Source organism: Callithrix jacchus, chromosome 3, assembly GCF_049354715.1.
Source record: "Callithrix jacchus isolate 240 chromosome 3, calJac240_pri, whole genome shotgun sequence".
Taxonomy (NCBI): domain Eukaryota; kingdom Metazoa; phylum Chordata; class Mammalia; order Primates; family Cebidae; genus Callithrix; species Callithrix jacchus.
Window position 1 is genome coordinate 121,461,566 of NC_133504.1, and position 19,410 is coordinate 121,480,975.

The 19,410-nt window shown below is 40.8% G+C and overlaps 1 protein-coding gene across 4 annotated transcripts in view; it reads right to left on the reverse strand.

Annotated features, from left to right (window-relative positions):
* The window catches only part of SHROOM3 (shroom family member 3), a 371,721-nt gene that overhangs the window by 194,922 nt on the left and 157,389 nt on the right, over nucleotides 1-19,410 (reverse strand). For 2 of the 4 annotated variants that reach the window (XM_008993138.5, XM_078367042.1), the window contains exon 1: nucleotides 9,140-9,361. The exons of the other annotated variants lie outside the window; for them this stretch is intronic. The gene's annotated coding sequence lies outside the window, so the exon portion shown is untranslated. Of the gene's footprint in view, nucleotides 1-9,139; nucleotides 9,362-19,410 lie in introns of those variants that run through there. 4 annotated transcript variants of the gene reach the window in all.

Genomic DNA, 19,410 nt, shown 5'->3' on the forward strand with positions numbered 1-19,410 from the left:
GGTATTCCTGGCTTCCTATAGTTGGATTTCACAAGCTTCCTTCATATCTTTCAAAGAAGCCTCTTTTTATTTGAGTTGGTCTGGGTGGGTTTATGTTCACTGCACCCAAATGTTCTCTCAGACACTGGCATTGGCAAGATTTGGGCTTGCTTTCTCTGCTTGTAACAAATCTGTGAATCTCAATGTCTATTTGTTAAATGCAACAAATCCAAATCAAACATAAAGCCCCAATTTAGTGGAATTCATGGCATTCCAATGGTTCCCTGTTCCCTTCCCAATTGTCACATAGCAGGTGTTAGTCTGACATCAGGGTCCTGTGGAGCTACACTTCCAATACAATGTGATTTATTAATTAAACTATGAATGAGTACCTAATAAGGGGTGAAATTGTTGGCATTGTAATTCAAACACTGTGCTTGTCCCATGATGTCCTCACCTCTGATTTTATGTTTTTTAACTTTTCAAAGTAAAAGTTTTTATGTAAGTAGCATCCTGCGATTACAAGTATCGTTGTGACTCTTGAGACTAGGAAGGCATTTCTATGGCCTTACTATTGTTTATTCATGTCACACCCTCACTCCCTCATTCAGCCAACAAATATTTGAGTATCTGCATGCACCAGGCACTACACTAGGCACTGGTATCAATAGGTTATGTTCTCTGCCCTCACATAGGGCAATAAAGTGTAATAATATGCCATATCAGTTTTCCCTCTAAATCAACAGCAGAGCTACAACAAATAAAAAGAGCACGTAGGATTAGATATTTGTGGATGAGAAATCCAATGTAGCAGCTAAGAGCACAGACTCTGTTGACAGATGACCTGGGTTCAAGTCCCTGTCACTGTGTGACTTTGGATTGTATCTCAGTTGTTTAACCTGTTAAATGGGGACAAAAACTGTAGCTCTGTCATTGGGTTAAGAGAGATAGGATTTTTGCAAATCACTGAAAATGTAATAAGTACTATAGAAATGTTTTTCCCAAAGAATAAAGAGCTTCAGTCCACTCTATCCACTGACCTTAACTGAGCAACCTGGCAGCCAGCAGTAGTGATGTGACAGCACCAGAAACTGCACACAGGCACAGAGCATCATCAGTGCTGGGGACCATGGTGACACTGCAAGAAGATGACTGCCCTAGCTACCGCCTCCAAGTGAAACAGGGCTTCCACAATCAGTTGCTCTGGCTCTCAGAATTCCCAAACTAAGGTGTCAGTTAAAAAGAACTTAAGGTGATGTTTCCTTAAGATTGGGTTTTTAATAAGCATATCTTGGAAGGAAGCAGAAACACAAATTTGGAAGGGATTTTAGAAGTCAAGCTCTCCCCCCAATTTTTTTTTAAAGTTTACATGTTTAATAATTAGAGGAATGCTGTAAAGATTACTAATTTGACAACTAAAAATACACAACATATGTCATAAAAAATAGCAGAAGTCATGAAGCCAAAAGATTAGAACTTGACCAACTGAATAAATAATAGGGCCAGTCATTGTGGGTAGTTTTATCATTCCTTCAGATCTATATTAAATTATATCATTCATTGTGGAGAAATACGAACACTTTTACACTGTTGGTGGGAGTGTAAATTAGTTCAACATTGTGGAAGACAGTGTGGCGCTTCCTCAAGGATGTAGAACTAGAAATTCCATTTGACCCAGCAATCCCATTACTGGGTATATACCCAAAGAATTATAAGCCATTCTATTATAAAGACACACACCCATGTTTATTGCGGCACTGTTCACAATAGCAAAGACTTGGAACTAACCCAAATGTCCACAAATGATAGACTGGATAAAGACAATGTGGCACACATGCACCATGGAATACTATGCAGCCATAAAAAAGGATGAGTTCATGTCCTTTGCAGGGACACGGATGAAGCTGGAAACTATCATTCTCAGCAAACTGACACAAGTACAGAAAACCAAACACCGCATGTTCTCACTCATAAGTGGGAGTTGAACAATGAGAACACATGGCCACAGGGAGGGGAACATCACACACCAGGGCCTGTCAGAGGGTCGGGGGCTAAGGGAGGGATAGCATTAGGAGAAATACTTAATGTAGATGATGGAGTGATGGATTCAGCAAACCACCATGGCACTTGTATAGCTAAGTAACAAATCTGCATGTTCTGCACATGTACCCCAGAACTTAAAGTATAATAATAAAATTATATCATCCATGTTCTTTACTGTGTTTGGGTTGAAGTGGTAAAAACATGGTACCTTTCTGAGTCATTAATTACATGATCTCTGCTAGGATCCCAAATCCACCAGGGGTTATTCTTGTTATTAAGAAATAACCCCTGGTGGATTTGGGATCCTAGCAGAGATCATGTAGATAAACTCAAACCCCTCTGACTACTGATTGATTAATCAGCCTCTCCTGAAACATTTCTAATAATGAAAGTACACATTTTTAGACAGATATTTTCATTCATTGAGCATCTCTAGTTATCATCAAGTAATTCCTTTTGTTGCTCCCAACTCACTTACTGTGGTTCTGGAGCAAGGATATCCCTGACTCTTAATGATGGTCTTCATATACTTGGAGAAAAGGATTCCCTGTCTTCTTCAAATTTCCTGAGCTCATGTCTCATGTCTCATGATGACTCATGTCATCACTCGACATGAGTAAATACCTAAGTCCCTCAGGTCAAAGGAGGAGATCAACAGAATCTAGACATTCAAAGAGGCGTCTGGGAAGATCATTTTGAGAAAGGGTCCCTGAAGTGCCCTGAAAGGTAATCTTGCCTCAGGACTCTGGGGAGAAGAAAAGCACATTGATTCCTTATTTTCATTATATCTCCAGTATGCTCCTCCCCATCTGGAATTCTGCTGCCTAGCAAAGGAAATCATTATCAATACCCAAACATGAGTACATTGTGATATCATGCGAATTCAGTGGAATTCAACAAGACTTTTGTAGCTGAAATTGGAAACAAATGTCTCAAAATACACCTGTCCCTAAAGAGCATAGACTTGGAACTTTCAAAATGAAAACAATGATTTAGCTTAATCAAAGTCAGTTTTTTAAAAGCAAGTTTTTTTCTGTGTATATGTGATGATATAGACTTGGGACTTTCTTAGCTGATAGAATTGAATATTTAAGAGGCCAAGTTTGGGAGTTTAATTCTCATAAGAAACAATTAGCTTTGATCAGAACAAAGTTCTGTGCTGTGTGTTCACAAAATCCTAGGTAATGGTAAAAATAAGTGAATGAATGACAGGTAACAAGCACAGAAGATTTTCTGCATGCTAGGCACTCTATGGAAGGCTTCACACAAATTATTTCATTTAATGCTCATAACTGCTCTGTGAAGCAAGTTCTCTTAGGATTTATTCAGAGTAAAAGCTAACTGTTTTCACTCCCAGTGACCCACTCTCTACCCCTGCCACATTCGGCCACATTCAATTCTTAGCTGATAGAATATTTAATTCAATTCTATCAGCTAAGAAAGTTCCACACTAGCCTCCCAGCTCTTTCCCAAACTTGTCTGCCCCAGGGCCTTTGCACATGCTCTTCTCTCTGTCTACAGTGCTCCCCAGGTAACCTTCAAGGCTCATTTTCTCCCTTCTTTCACGTTTTCTTTTAAATATCACCTTCTTAGCAGGTCCATCCACCACACCCTAGAAAGCCACAATACCGTCTCTGCCATTATATGATGTACTTCTCTGCTTTATGTGTTTTTCACAGCAGTTATAATTTTCTAGCCCATAATACAATTGATTTATCTTTGTGGTATCTGACTTGTTACCTGTGCCACTTGACTAGAATGTGTGCCAGAATTTTTTATCTGCTTTTGTTCATAGCTCCAAACTTGGTACCTAGAAACCCAACTGACACATGGTAGGCATTTCATAAATATTTGGTGGTTATATTTTATATGGGAGGCAATACACACAAAAAGGGTAAGAGTCATGCCTTTTATAGAAAGAAAAACTTCATTAGGAACCTGTGTTTCAGAAACCAGTCTTGAAGTACAGATCCCTTTCTGGGTAGGTTGGCGCCATTACTAGGGGCAATGTATTAGATCTGAATAATGTGTAAGTAGCAATACATACCACCAATCAAGAATATAAGGAAGTATTCCAAGTGTGTTCCATATTCAGGAATTAGGTAATGATAGTCAAAAATCACTTGGAATGGGCCAGGTGCAGTGGCTCACGCCTATAATCCCAGCACTTTGGGAGGCCGAGGCGGGTGGATCACGAGGTCAAGAGATCGAGACCATCCTGGTCAACAAGGTGCAACCCCGTCTCTACTAAAAATACAAAAATTAGCTGGGCATGGTGGTGCGCACCTGTAGTCCCAGCTACTCGGGAGGCTGAGGCAGGAGAATTGCCTGAACCCAGGAGGCGGAGGTTGCAGTGAGCCGAGATCATGCCATAGCACTCCAGTCTGGGTAACAACAGTGAAACTCTGTCTCAAAAAAAAAAATCACTTGGAATATTTTGCAACTCTATTGGGAAATTTTATTTCACAAAACTTGAGGGAAATGTGCCAAACTAAAAAATGAAGGAGATCTAAAAGTTCTCATGAAAATGTTCTCCCAGCGTTGTGCCACAGCAAGAATGACAGCATATAATACTTCTTTATAGGTTCCATTCAGATTCAAGGCTCTTTTCCCAGGTTCCTTTTAGGTGAATATATTTAACCTCCCTAACAATGCAAGAATCCAATTTGCAGATGAAGCACTGTGCCCTGAGAGGTGGTGTGCCTTCCTGAAATAGCCCAGTAAGGGGTGCAATGCGGAGCAGAATAGAATACTTTTGTCTTTGTCTGGCACGCCTGCCCAGGCTTCATGTAGCTATCATTTTACAGTGTCTTCTGTCCTGAGGAAAAGGCTCAGTTTTTGTAAATGACAGTTTACTGTCTCATCGATGAAAAAATATATATAGAACTACAAATATTACTTTCCCTACCTCTTTTTCTGAGGTCTGCTGTTGCACAGATTCAAGAGATTCATACCGGAGGGCATACATCATCATAGTAAAATTAGTCTCTTTGTCAGAAGTTCATTTCACTAACCAAATAGCCAGGCATAGAAAGCTCACATTATTACAGAGGAGGAAAAAGGCAGCTGCTGACAGGATCGCTAAGAGCAAGGGATACCAGAAAAATCTCAAAACTCTGACCACTTTTTTCTTAACCATGTTTTTGCCGAATATTTTCTCCACAGCTGTGGAAACTTGTTTCACCTCCATTCTTTTCCAAAAAAAAAAAAAGAATTCTACCCCAGGGGAGAAAAAAAAAAAATTAAGACCTCAACACCAAGTACAAATTGCTCATTTAAAGAACAGGAATGAAGGATGAGGGGGCTTTTCTTCCTTAAAAGCTCATCACTCTGTAGAAAGAATCTGAATGCTGTCCTGATTCTTCTTGAGCAGTGGAGCAGTTTTTTTGGTTTTGTGTGAGTTAATTTTAATTAAAAAAAAAAAGCACCATTCTTGAGAAGCTGTTGCTATGAGACTTCCTGGGCCACAACAGATGGCCGCAAGAACAGTTCTCAGGCCTGAGCTCGGAGCTCTGAGGCCTCCACTCAGGCATACCATTAACATTCCTGAAATACCTTCGGAGGCAGTGCAGGCCAGCCACCTTCAGACGGCTCACCCGCAGCTGGCCTCCCTGGTCAAGGGGCCAGGGTTGAAATTTGTTATAAATGAAATGATGAGATCTTTCCAGGAAAAACCCAGAGGAGAGAAGGTGCTGTTCTTAGTTTAGGCTTCACAAAAACTTTACAAACAACTTACTGGGGTTTGAGTTGTTCAGGTGAGCACATGCCCAGTTAATTTCATTGTTTTAACGCTCTCTCTCCCAGTCACAGAGTGATCCAGTTAAGAGAATCAGCATATTTTTGGCCTGAAGCATTTTAGTGCCGAAAGAGAACTGCTCAGGGAAAGGTTTAAGGATCCCTGATTTCCCTTTTGACAGAAAGACAAAACGGGAAGGAGAACTGAATGGTATTTGAGGTTGTAACTTCTTACCAGCTTCCTGGTAGTGTCGGACAAATTCTTCCATTTAATACTTTTTCTCTCTCTCTTCCAAACTAGGATAATGATATATGACCTACCTCAAATGGAAGAACTAGTGATCCATGATTAATAAACAACTGAGACACAACTGGATAAATATCAGATCACTAAGACTGGGCTTCCACTCCTGCCAGGGTGAAGATAAGGGAAGAACCTGCAGACTCACTTCAGAGGCTGATTGCTGGGACCCCCGCCCTGAGAGGGCTGATGGGCAATGCTGACCACAGTGGGTGGAGGCTACTGGTAGCGTTGCTGCTTATTAGGGAGCTTTGGCATGTGAAAAAAACAAGTGTTTCTGAGCAGCCATAGCTTCTCAGGGTGGGGCTCATTTACATTCCATCTCCAGAGTTTTCACTTTAAAGCCAGGTGTCCAGGGCAGAAGCAAAGTCCTCCTTAAGTGTCTGATGCCGGGGTCTCTTGACCACTTGTGGAACCTCAGTCATTCTATCAGTGTCGGTTCACACAGTTTGTTGAGAGCTTTTATCTCAATGGAATCAGATGCTATGCCACCCATACCACTCTGCAGCTACCATTTGGGTTTCATTTTTTAAACCAGTCAGTCCAACTAAGAAGCAAAACGATGTGAGCCGGCTTAGGTTCATGCCTTCCAAAATCATCCATTTGTCTGAAAGGTATACCTTCCTACCTGTCTTAATGTGATCATTAAGACTGCTGGGGATTTTTAAATTTTTTGTTTTCTTAAAAACATGCCTTTTAGGGGTTTGACCTAACAAGAAGTGTTACCTTTTCCCTATGAACCAGTGACATTTTAATGAAGTCATCTATGGACGGGTGCAGGTGAGGAAGCTGTTTCTTTTTCCATGTGTCTAGGGCTACCCAAACTCAGCTTGCTTGTCTGCTCCCTATGGCCAGAGCACATTGAGCTAAGGGAGTTCTTTCCCAAGGTGTTCAGCCTCTGAACTCACAGGCCTCCCCGACCCAGGAAACGTCAGTGGCCAAGGCTGGACTCTGTGGGAAGAAGGGGACAGAGAGACAGAAACAGAGAGAGGAAGGTGTCTGATGTTTGCAGCCTTACTTTTGCAGAGCTGAACCTTCCAAACAGAGCCAAGGGGGTGCAGTGTGTATCTCGGGGGAGGGGGGATGCGAGGCTTTCTTGTGCCCCATTGTGTGTTATGCTGTCCATAGCACCAGAAGGGACCCTCACCAAACAGCAGTCAGGGAGCCTGGCAGGCATTCCACAGTTCCCAGATGGAGGCTTTTAAAAATGGTCACTCAGGAAACAATAAACTTAAGATACTTAATCCCCTTGCCCTCCAATCTAACTCTCTAGTGTCCTTGGAATAAAATATTTATCTTAATGATTGTGTTAAATTACATATTTAGAGTACAGACTAGGGCTTTCTACACTCTTCATATGACATGTGGGGTTTGTGACTTTATTTACTTTTGAAGTATTGTTAAGAAGTTTTTCAGCAACCTCTCTCTTCCTTTTGGTGACTTTTTAGGATACTGGGGTTTTTATGAATAGTAATTATGTTTAAAGACAGTGATTAAGGCTAAGATTAGGGTATGATTAGGGTATTTATCCCTCTCCATACAAAAAATGACTTATCTTTAACCCAGGAAATTATCTTTGATTTATATATTCTGTAGCTTGTAATTCATACTTAAAGGTAGATTTTTGAAACGTAAATCAATGCTAAATATTCAATATCTACTTAGCTTTCCAATGTTCATTTCTCTTTAGCTCCTTCAACATTTATAAATTCACTTAGTATCTATCTACCTATGGATCTATATTTTAAAATCATTTACATATACATTATATTTTTAAGTGATTGCTATATACACTTTAAGATTGTGTGCTGATCATATTTCACCTGATGGGTAATGCCATTTCTGGTGCTTTTATTCATGAAAGCAGTAATATTAATATTGATATTAAGTGTTACTGTGTTATTATAGGAAAATGTTTTTATAAAGACACGTTAGCTAAGAGCTGAAAAGAATGGAAAACTCCAACTGGCTATAATCATTGGAATAAAAAAACACATTTGAGGATGATTAACACAAATTCTGAATGACCTGTTTGCCCTATTGCTGTTTATTGAACAGAATCATTGAGAACTGGTAAACACCTTCTTTCATCTAAGTGTTTACATCCTTGAAATTAATGAGGTGGGAAAAGTAGTCTCAGAACCTCTATGGATTTATAAAGGAAACTTTACCCATTTTCAGAATGTTTTCCATGGAAAAAGTTTAAATCCAAGGGGAAATTACTTTCCTTCCTATCATAACAAAACAGGCAGGGTGAAAACACTAGTTCCAAACCACCAGTCTTTTTTTAATCAATCATCAATTATAAAATCCTCAAGTTAACAAATATGCTGACAGCAACCCCAGAGAAAAGACAGGATAGTCTCTGTAGCATGTGTCAATTGATTTACAAGTAAAATGAAATCAGGGCAGAGTTTAAGATTAATCAGAATCACAGCTTAACATTCCTAAGCATCTCAACTGTTGCTTAAATCTAGGTGCTTGCATTTATAATCCAACCTTCTCTCTGAAACATAAGGATGAGAAGAGTGAGCCAACCAATCAATATAATCCAGTTTTGCTGTTGAAGTGAAATTCATTGATTCACCCATGTTGAACAAACATAAAAAGGAAATGCTGCTTTCATATTCCAAATGAGAAGGTTAAATATAACTTTAAAAATAAGTTATAATTAAAATTAGACTATAAATCCTGAGGTTGCATGATTGGAGGGAGCCAAGATATTCAGACTGACTTGGTATTATTCTACAAGTTAGCATAGATATTTGTTGGTCTTAGTTAAAAGTTACTTTATGCTGTTTCACTTGAGCTTCTCATCAAATAGGAAAAAGTGCCCGTTGCCTGAGAGGACTACAGTCATTTGTCAAGCTCTCTCCTCCCACTGCACATCTTTATTTATTCCTTTATATTATTTTGTCAGCGTCTGACAGTCCAAAGCCTTGGTGATTTCATCAGAAAGGCCTAACTAACTTGAACAACTTCCCTACCTCTCTTCAGTTCACTTTCCCAATACCGGCATTTCTGCCAAGATCAACGGAGAAATAATGTCAGCGAGAAATAACTGGGTTAAAATAGACTTACCTTAAGGAAGTCTATGCCTAGGCACGTCCATTGTCCTCAGTTATCTGTTGGACATTTCTGTCCTGCGTGACACGGGGCCAAGGCTGGTCCACCGCGGGGGCTTGGGGGAGGTGGCCCAGAGAGGCGGTTCCGGCCCAGAAAGGATCCTCAGAAGCCAGCCCCAGGAAGGCAGAGCTGAGACACAGGTGTCTGACACCACAGACGCACCTCCGCTGGGAACCTGGGCTGCCCTGATTATCCAAGCACAAAAGGCAGTTTGAATGACTGCCTCCTCCCGGCCAATCGCCGGCCGCCTGCCTGACAGGAGCAGGCCCGCTGATGTAAGGGCAAGTCCACTCGGCGAGAACCTGAGAACCGGTTTCCACGGCGCTGGCACTCGGCTCTGGCCGCCACTCGCAGGAGCTGCCGGTCGGGCTGTGGTGTCCTGCCCGTCCCCAACAAGTGTCGCTCTAGGGTCGTCTGACTCATAAACACGACCAGCTGCGAAGACCATTAAAGCGAAGGTAAAGAAGAACACAGAGTCGGCAGCTTTATCTGCCCTTCCTCCCAGCCCTGGCCAGTCTGGCTTCTTTGTAGCTAATTAAGTTCAATGTTTAATTAGCTATGGTTTTTGCAAGCAACAGTTGCTTCCAGACAGGAGGCAGGAACAATAAAGATCTTTCTGCAGTCATTGTTCTCAACAATGAAATTCGGTATTATAAAAATCAACACAGACATAAAAATGGATCATTTATAATAAAGATGTTTCTCATTAAAAAAAGAAAAAACAACAATAACACAACATTGCATCTAAAATTCGGCACAGTGGGGTGCGATGCAGCCTGCCTTTGTAGATGAAATCATAACAGGTTTCCTAAACTCCAGTTAGAAACTTTACTTGAATCTATCATCTGAGCCCCTGAAACCGCAATCCTTCACAGCTGTATGGATAAGTAGTGCTTGATTCAAGTTTGGTATTTGCCCCAGACTGTAGAGGTCAGCTTAACAGTAACCATAGACACAAAGAGAGAGAGAGAGAGAAAAGGAACAGCACACACAGAAAGAAAATGGGACTCCAAGAGTGTCTGAGTTTATGGGCATGTAAATGTATTTTCCTTAGTTTAGAGCCATCATGATGGGGAAAAACCTGTAGGATGCACAGATAGTTTATACATTTCCTTGCAAAAGAATTTGAACAAGATTTGCAGGTTATTTTTTAAGTGTAGAAAGAAAGAAGAGAGAAAGGGAGCACCCCCACCGCCCCCAGAATTCTGAAATCAGTGGATTATTTTCTACAAGCAGTAGCATTCACTCCAGATGCCAAGAAAGTCTAAAGCATCCTGGACGATATCATTGCATTTCAAATGTGATACTAGTTTTATTGAAAGGTTGTTCCTGTATTAACTAGAAACTCTGTCTCTCCAGAATGTTCCACTTGAGTTTGAGTTATTTATGTATCTATAATGTGAAATCTAAGGAAAAAATGAAATTGAGGCAAATGTGGGATAGGAACAGGGTGGGGCACAGAATGGTCTTTCAAAAGAAGAGAAGCCTCCCACTAGATCTTGCATCATAGATGCATTCATTCAAAAGTAGCCTCCTGGCCAGGTGTGGTGGCTCACGTCTGTAATCTCAGCACTCTGGGAGGCCGAGGAGAGCAGATCATGAGGTCAGGAGTTCGAGACCAGCCTGGCCAACATAGTGAAACCCCCATCTCTACTAAAAATATAAAAATTAGCTGGGCCTGGTGGCATGCATCTGTAGTCCCAGCTTCTTGGGAGGCTGAGGCAGGAGAATCATTTGAACCCAGGAAACATGTTGCAGTGAGCCGAGACCACACCATTTCACTCCAGCCTAGGTGACAGAGCAAGACTCCATCTCAAAAGTAGCCTCCTTTTTTCTTTGGAGAGCACAGTTCTTATCCCAGCTTTATGTTTTCCTCTCCCCACCAGGCAACTTCCCCAAAACACCACAACAGAGAAGAATTTCCTTCCATCATAGGCTACTCCCAGCAAGGCTACTCAATAGCAGCCAGGCCATGCAATTCACTTTGAGTACGTCAAATTTAACTACCTCCTGCTGCGGACCAAACCTCATCTCCACTGTGTGGAATGATGAATGGTCATGTTCAACGTTTGTTTGTCACAACCACCTGGCTAGTATAGGAACGCTCTTCCCCAAAACAGCAGAACAGTCACAGTAGTTTAAAGGAGCCAGGAGTGGACTGCTTCATTTACCACTTTCTGATAGTCCAGCTCTGTCCAATTTTAAGCTCACTTCACATCCACTCTGCGCCAGATTCTCTGTGACAACATCCTCAGTAGGTTGTTGGCTCTGGGAACCATGTATATTGCATACACAGTCTTCATGGACGCTGTGTTAACAGTAAAAGAAATCTATGTGACTCTTTAGGAAAACTAAAACAAGTAAAAGTTAAAAAACATTATATTGGGGCTGGGCTCAGTGGCTCACGCCTGTAATCTCAGCACTTTGGGAAGCTGAGGTGGGTGGATCACCTGAGGTCAGGAGTTCGAGAGCAACCTGACCAACATGGAGAAACCCTATCTCCATCAAAAATACAAAAAAATTAGCTGGGCATGGTGGCACATGCCTGTAATCCCAGCTACTAGGGAGGCTGAGGCAAGAGAATTGCTTGAACCTGGGCAGTGGAGGTTGCAGTGAACTGAGATTTCACCACTGCACTTCCAGCCTGGGCAACAAGAGCCAAACTTTGTCTCAAAAAAAAAAGTTATATTGGAGCAATTAAATCACCTGTCCTTCCACAAACTAGGAGATGAATAAGGAAAGGATTAAGATATTTACAAAGAATGGATTTCTATTAGTAGTATTAGATTAAACTATATGAAATTGCCAATATTTGATAATTTTTGGTTCACTGCAATAGAAATTGTAAGTGGTTCCAATCTACAGTTGACCTATAGTTAGTAGTTACTATGTGTCAGTAGTTACCATGTTACATTTTCTAATCATCACCACAATTCTATAAGGTAAATATTATAATTACTAATAATTAATTTTATAATAATTAATTATTACAATTAATTTTTATAATTTTATAATAATTAATTATTATAATTAATAATTATAATATTACTAGCTTTGCAGGTGTGGAAACTGAGGCTTGAAGAAGTTAAGTAACTTGTTGAACGTTTTACAGGCAGCAAGCAGCAGAGCTGGAATGCACACCCAAGCAATCTGATTGCAGAGACCACGCTTTGAACCACCACCCTCTGAGATAAAGGCTTTGCATCCACTAGCTTTGTGATTGCAGGCAAATTATCCAACTTTTCCCAGCTTCAGTTTTCTCTCCTCTGAAATGGGTGCCTATCTAACGTGAGGACTGAGGTGATGCTATGAAAAAGCACTTAGCATAGTGCTTGGTTTACAGGAAGGCTCCAACATTACCCAGTCATGGTATGGGCTGGATGGTAGCTCTTCCTACCTTCATCATGACCTGAGGTGAGAGCACGGAGCATGACCTTCAACCCTTGGGTGGTTGGGTGGCCACTCACGGACAGAAGGATGGTGAGGTCCAGGGTCCTCAAGTCTGGAGATGATGAGGTCCTGAGTCAGTGCAAACTACTCTGGAATGTGCACCAGCTCCCCTCATTTAGAAGGAAGACCATTCACACCATGCTGCTCTCCCAGCCCAGGTAAGACCTGCCCACAGCCCCAGCTTCTATTTCCTTCTTTCTCTACATCTGAGTTCTAGAGAGCATTCAGACTCAGCTGTAATAAAAAACAAACACTTCTGTTCCTCATGTGAATGCTTTCACAAACATCTTGACTTCTCATTTTCTACGTGCCCAGATTCTCTGGCAATCAGTTAGGCCACCCTTCTTGGAAGAAATAACGATGATCTAATCTGGAAGTAGTGCTGTAGACCCCGCTGTACACTGGACCAGAGGGAGGGAGCTTGGCTTTCCCTTCTGGTTCTGCCACTGATTAGCACTGACCTTGAGCATGTTAGTTATTGTCTAAGGCTCTGTTCCCCATCCTTGGAGGAGGCCCTGGTCCAGAACATCACTCAGTGTCTTCCTAGTCCTAATATTTGTGGTGAAGAGAGGATAAAAAGGAATATACCAGATGAGTATATTCTAATATGGGCTAGAAGAGTGCTTTTATTTTTACTTTTCTTTTAAAGCTAGCAGGTCATCTACTCAAACACATGCTGCTTTCTCCTAACTGCCGTTTTATAAATCCAAGGCAGGAGAGTTTTATGTCAGTCTTTGATGAACTGTAGACCAAGATGAATAGCCTTGATTTCAGAACACCAGATTTCTGCTGGTATTTTTCCTTAACGATTCACATATGTCCTTGTAAGGTGCTTGTTTGGGGTTAGAGATGAAGCTCTATGGTGGGAAAGCTGCACAAAATAATGAAGACTGTGGCTTCTTTGCTCATTTTGATTTTTTTTCATTTCTGGGTCTGTCCATAACAGTTAAACTATTCTCTAGGTGTTGTAAGGTAGATTGATTTTCTGTGTAAGGTAGGTTTAAGTGCCTGTAGGGCATAGGAATTTAAACTCCCAAGAGGAACTCAGAAATTGTATGAATGGAGGAGATAGAAATAGCCTCTTGAACTCTTGGTCTGGTTTTCTTTTCCAAGAGCACTCACCAACTTCTAACATACTATTTCATTTACATATGTATTTTGTTATTTATTGCTTCTGTTCACAAGAATGTCAGCTCCATGAGACAGAGGTCTTTGATTTTTATCATGGCTGTCTCAAACACATAGAGCAATGGCTGGCATTTCTTAGATGCTTAATAAATTAACTTCACAAAATATGCAAAAGATTCAGGTAGAACAGGTGGCCTGTACATCTCACTTTTGGAAGTCACACTGCATCTTTAGAAGGAAGAGGGATTGTAGAATAGATCTCAATGGCGAGGGTAGGGACCAGGTCCAAGTTGATGAGGACGTGTTAGACAGCAAATAAACTTTCATGGGATTCTGGATTACCAATTTCATGGGGTTCTGGTTCTAAACTAGCCCAACTCTGTAAATTCCCACATACAGGTTTCAGTCCAAAAGAAAACAGGGCAGTGAGCCTAGGTGGAAACTCAGTAAGCTCAGTTTTTCTCTTCCAGCCCATTTTCATTTAATTTCCTGGGAAATTGTGTTTGTTGAATTCCAAGTATGTCTGAAAGAGTCAGATCCTTGAAAACGCTCTGAGGGAAGCAGACGCACAGCAGCTGAGCCCAATGCTCATTGTGCACCCAGGTGATCATTTTTTATCCCAGTCGGACGACACCAAAACTTTAACAAGTTTGATGAGATAATGGCTCTAGGCTTCTTAGTATCATAAAAGATGTCAGTTAAGTCCAAAGTGTTATTATACAATACTTGCCCAGTATAATAACTGTAGGACATAAACCACTTATGATGCAGAAATCTAAAGGCACACAAATGAAAACTGGCTGGCATGACCGATGAGAATCAACACATTTTTTCAATTTATTTCTGATTCTATTCTGCTGGCCTAATGTAATCATATCCCCCTGTTCTTTTTCTCTCTTTCCACATTCTTTAATTCTTTGGGGGAAACCAAGGTATTTCTTCACAAGAATGTTAGTGGCCAGAAGGTAGCAATTAAAGGCATTGAACTCAATCATCCCTTCAAAATCCCACCATCCCAGACAGGGAAAACCGAGTTACCATTTAGTGCTAAGAATAGCAGGTCAAGGAGTTACATTTGGGTTCACAATTTATTCTTAGTGATGAAAAAAAAAAACCTTTGGAGAAAAAGAATTGTGTAGCATAAACTATAGCATTATTCATGGGAAAATTACATAGCTAATACAAAGAATAAATTAAGAGGAAAGCTAGAAGTACATATCAATTACATTTGTATACTTACATATGTACTTAGCAGAGTGTTTACTATGCATCAGGCAGGGTACATATTTACTTTACAAATACATATGTACTTTACAAATTTTGTTTTAACTCTCTCAACCACCCTACTAGGGAGGTTATTACTGCCATTTCCCAGCTGAAGAACCTCTAGCACCGAGAGATTAAAACTTGCTCAAGGTCAGCCGGGTGCGGTGACTCATGCCTGTAAGCCCAGCACTTTGGGAGGCCGAGGCAGGTGGATCACCTGAGGTCGAGAGTTCAAGACCAGCTGACCAACATGGAGAAACCCTGTCTCTACTAAAAATGTAAAAGTAGCCAGACGTGGTGGCGAATGCCTGTAATCCCAGGTACTCGGGAGGCTGAGGAAGGAGAGTCACTTGAACCCAGGAGACAGAGGTGGCGATAAGCTGAGATCATGCCATTGCACCCCAGGCTGGGCGACAGAGTGAGACTCCGAGTCAAAAAAAAAAAAAAAGAAAAAGAAAAGAAAACAAAAATACTTGCCCAAGGTCACAAAACTAACAAGTAATAGTAACAGGATTTGAAGCCAGGTAACCTGATTTCTAATCAGTGTGCTCTTCAACACTACTGCACATATTAGATTTACTGCAACTTCAGAATGGGCCATAATGGCATATATGATGCTTAGCAGCCTGGGTAATTTTCGGGGTAGCAGAATTCTCCTTAGTGAAGATATGCCACGCCTCCCCCAGTCAGATATCAGCAGAAGGGATCAGTTGAATGGCGCCAGCCAGCAGTAATGAGAGAGGTTGTCAAGCAATTAGCCTGATGATAATTTGGTATAATAAAACCTGCTTCAAATCATGATTTAAACTGATAGTGAGAAGAACATTTTTCCTTTCGCTTTCCTAACCCTGCATCTTATGCTATAGTAGAAGAGGGCAGTTTGAATTACAGTGGGGCTCACAAACCCATGTACCATGAAAAGAAATGTGACAGGAGATACGTAACAAGTAGGCAGTCGCCACGTGATGTGGGTTTTTCATTCACTCAACAAGCATGTCATGAGTGCTTGCCATGGACTGGAGAGATCAAAGAGAGTAAGACACAATGATTCCCTTCCCCGGTTTAGGCTTAAAAATCGTCAACCAGTGCTCTATTGGAAAAGATAGCTTTGTCAGTTGGCTGGAGTTGAAGAAGATAACTGGTCAACAAGTGTTTGCTCTACCATGCTGGCAAAGTCAAATGCTGACTAGACCAGGCAGGTGGAGTCAATGAGCAAAGCAACAGGTGTAGGATCACAGGAATCAGTGGGGCCCCAAGGCAAACCGGAGAGGGAGTGCCTCATTAAATATGGGTGCGTGCAGCTCCAGCCCACTGCTGCCAGACCGTCTGACTTCTCTGCAAGCCAGAAATCCAGATTATGCAAAACTTCCAGACTTTTAATGTGGATTAAACAAACATATGTAGACCAAGTACTTGTGCAAGTTTGTTTATTTATTGAGACAGGGTCTCCCTCTGTCGCCGGGGTTGGAGTACAGTGGCACGACCACGATTCATCCAGCCTTGACCTTCCGGGCTCAAGCGAACCTCCCATCTCAACTTCCAGAGTAGCTGGGAAGACAGGCAAGCACCACCACACCCAGCTAATATATATATTTTTAATTTTTTGTAGAGACAGGGTCTCATTATGTTGTCAGACTGGTCTCAAACTCCCAAATTGCTGGGATTACAGGCGTGAACCACCATGCCCAGCCAGATGTCACTTTTTAATTCTCACAAAAAACTTTACTAAATTTACCGAGTTGGCTTACTAAAAATAAAATCAACTTACTTTCATAGTGGATTTGGTATGGGTAGGTCTTGTGATCCTTATTTAATCATTTACAAATTTTTATTAAGTATAAGATACACAGAATGTATAAAGTATACTAATCTATATAAACCGTAAAAATGATATAGAACATTTCTAGCACCCACAAAAGGTTCTATCAAGACCTTTCCAGCCTACCTTGGACCTACATTATAAATGAGCTTTGCCTGTTGCTGTCTTGTTCAAATCTTAATCATGAGAAACTGATAACAGATATAATTGCATCAGGTCTGAAAGAAAGAAAACTGTGTTCAAATAAATCAAGGTACAACCAAAAAGTGATGGTAAAACTAAATTCCACAACCCGACTTTTTCACAAAGTTAGTCCTCAGGCTCTGCTGATTACTGCTTTCACACACCTGTTCTTCCTGATAACTACCATCTCCTGTGCAGTTACCATATGCCCAGTACTTGTTTGTCACTGCAGAGAGGATCTCATTTAAGCATCACGAAAACCCTTTGAGATACAAATTTAGATAGTTTCTTCCAAGTGTATAGCTAAAGGAAACTGAGTCTGTAACAGGTTATGCAGCTAGATTCACACAGCCAGTAAGTGAAAAGTCCAGATTCAAAGGCAGGGCCATTCCAAAGTTCAAGTAGTTTTTCATTGCGCTATATAGCCTCCCCATAAAATTAGGGGCGTGTTTTCTTAGCTCTTCCAGAACACTATGATAAACATCTTTTCTTAACCAGGAGCATAATAAACCTTATTTAATTTAGAATCTAAATTGTGAATGATTTACATTATAAAGATTGGTGGAGATGTAGGGGTATTAAAAGATGACATTACTTAGATACTTAAAAAACTTAATGAACACAGTTAAAAAAAAGAGAGAGAGAAAATATATCACTATCTTTTATTAACATAGGTCTTCTTTGTTTTTTTCTTTTTGAGATGGAGTTTTGCTCTTGTTACCCAGGCTGGAGTGCAATGGTGCGATCTCGGCTCACCGCAACCTCCGCCTCCTGGGTTCAGGCAATTCTCCTGCCTCAGCCTCCCGAGTAGCTGGGATTACAGGCACGTGCCACCATGCCCAGCTAATTTTTTGTATTTTGAGTAGAGACAGGGTTTCATCATGTTGACCAGGATGGTCTCGATCTCTTGACCTCGTGATCCACCCGCCTTGGCCTCCCAAAGTGCTGGGATTACAGGCTTGAGCCACCGCGCCCGGCCAAGAAATCTTTTTCCACTCCAGTGTCCTGGAGAGTTCCCCAGTATTTTCCTTTAGTAGTTTCATAGTCTGAGGTCTTAGATTTCAGTCTTTAATACTTTTTTTTTTTTTTAATGGAGTCTCAGTCTGTCACCCAGGCTGGAGTGCAGTGGCACAATCTCTGCTCACTGCAACTTCCACCTTGCAGGTTCAATCAATTCTCTTGCCTCAGCCTCCCGAGTAGCTGGGATTACAGGCACCTACTATCACACCTGGCTAATTTTCATATTTTTAGTAGAGATGGGGTTTCATCATGTTGGCCAGGCTGGTCTTGAACTCCTGACCTCAAGTGATCCACGTACATTGGCCTCCCAAAGTGCTGGCATTACAGGCTTGAGCCACTGTGTCTGGCCTCTTTAACTTTGATTTGATTTTCATACATGGTAAGAGAGAGGAATCTAGTTTCACTTTTCTGTCTATGGATATCTAGTTTTCCCAGCACCATTTATTGAGAGACTATCTTTTTCCCAGTGTTTGTTCTTGGCACCTTGTCAAAAATGCGATCACTGCAGGTATGTGGATTCATTTTGGGTTCTCTATTCTGTTCCATTGGTCTATGTGTTTGGTAACTATAGCTCTGTAGTATAATTCTAAGTCAGGTAATGTGATTCCCCCAGTTTTGTTCATTTTGCTGAGGATAGCTTTTGCTAATCTGGGTCTTTTGTGATCATGCATGAATTTGAGGATTGTTTTTTCTATTTCTGTGAAGAATATCATTGGTATTTTGATAGGGATTGCTTTGAATCTGTAGATTGCTTTGGGTAGTATGGACAGTTTAACAATATTGATTGTTGCAATCTGTGAACATGGAATATCTTTCTATTTTTTGTGCCTTCTTCAATTTCTTTCATCAGTGTATTATATTAATAGTTTTTACTATAGAGATCTTTCACTTACTTGGTTAATTCCTGGATATTTAATATTATTTGTGGCTACTGTAAATGAGATTACTTTTTAAATTTCTTGTTTGGATTGTTCACTGTTGCCATATATTGGATTGGTGCAAAAGTAATTGTGGTTTTCGCCATTACGTTTATTGGCAAACACTGCCATCACTTTTGCACCAACCTAATAGAAATGCTATTGATTTTGGCATGTTGATTTTGTATCCTGTTACATGACTGAATTTGTTTTTCATTTCTAATAGTTTTTTAGTGGAGTCTTTAGGTTTTTCCAAATATAAGATCATATTATCTGCAAATAAGAATAATTGGTCTTCCTTTTCAATTTGGATGCCCCTTATTTCTTTTTCTTGTCTGACTGCTCTAGCTAGGACTTCCAGTGCTATGTTGAATACCAGCAGTGAAAGTGGGTAGCCTTGTTATGTTCCAGATCTTAGAGGAAAGGCTTTCAGTGTGAATCTG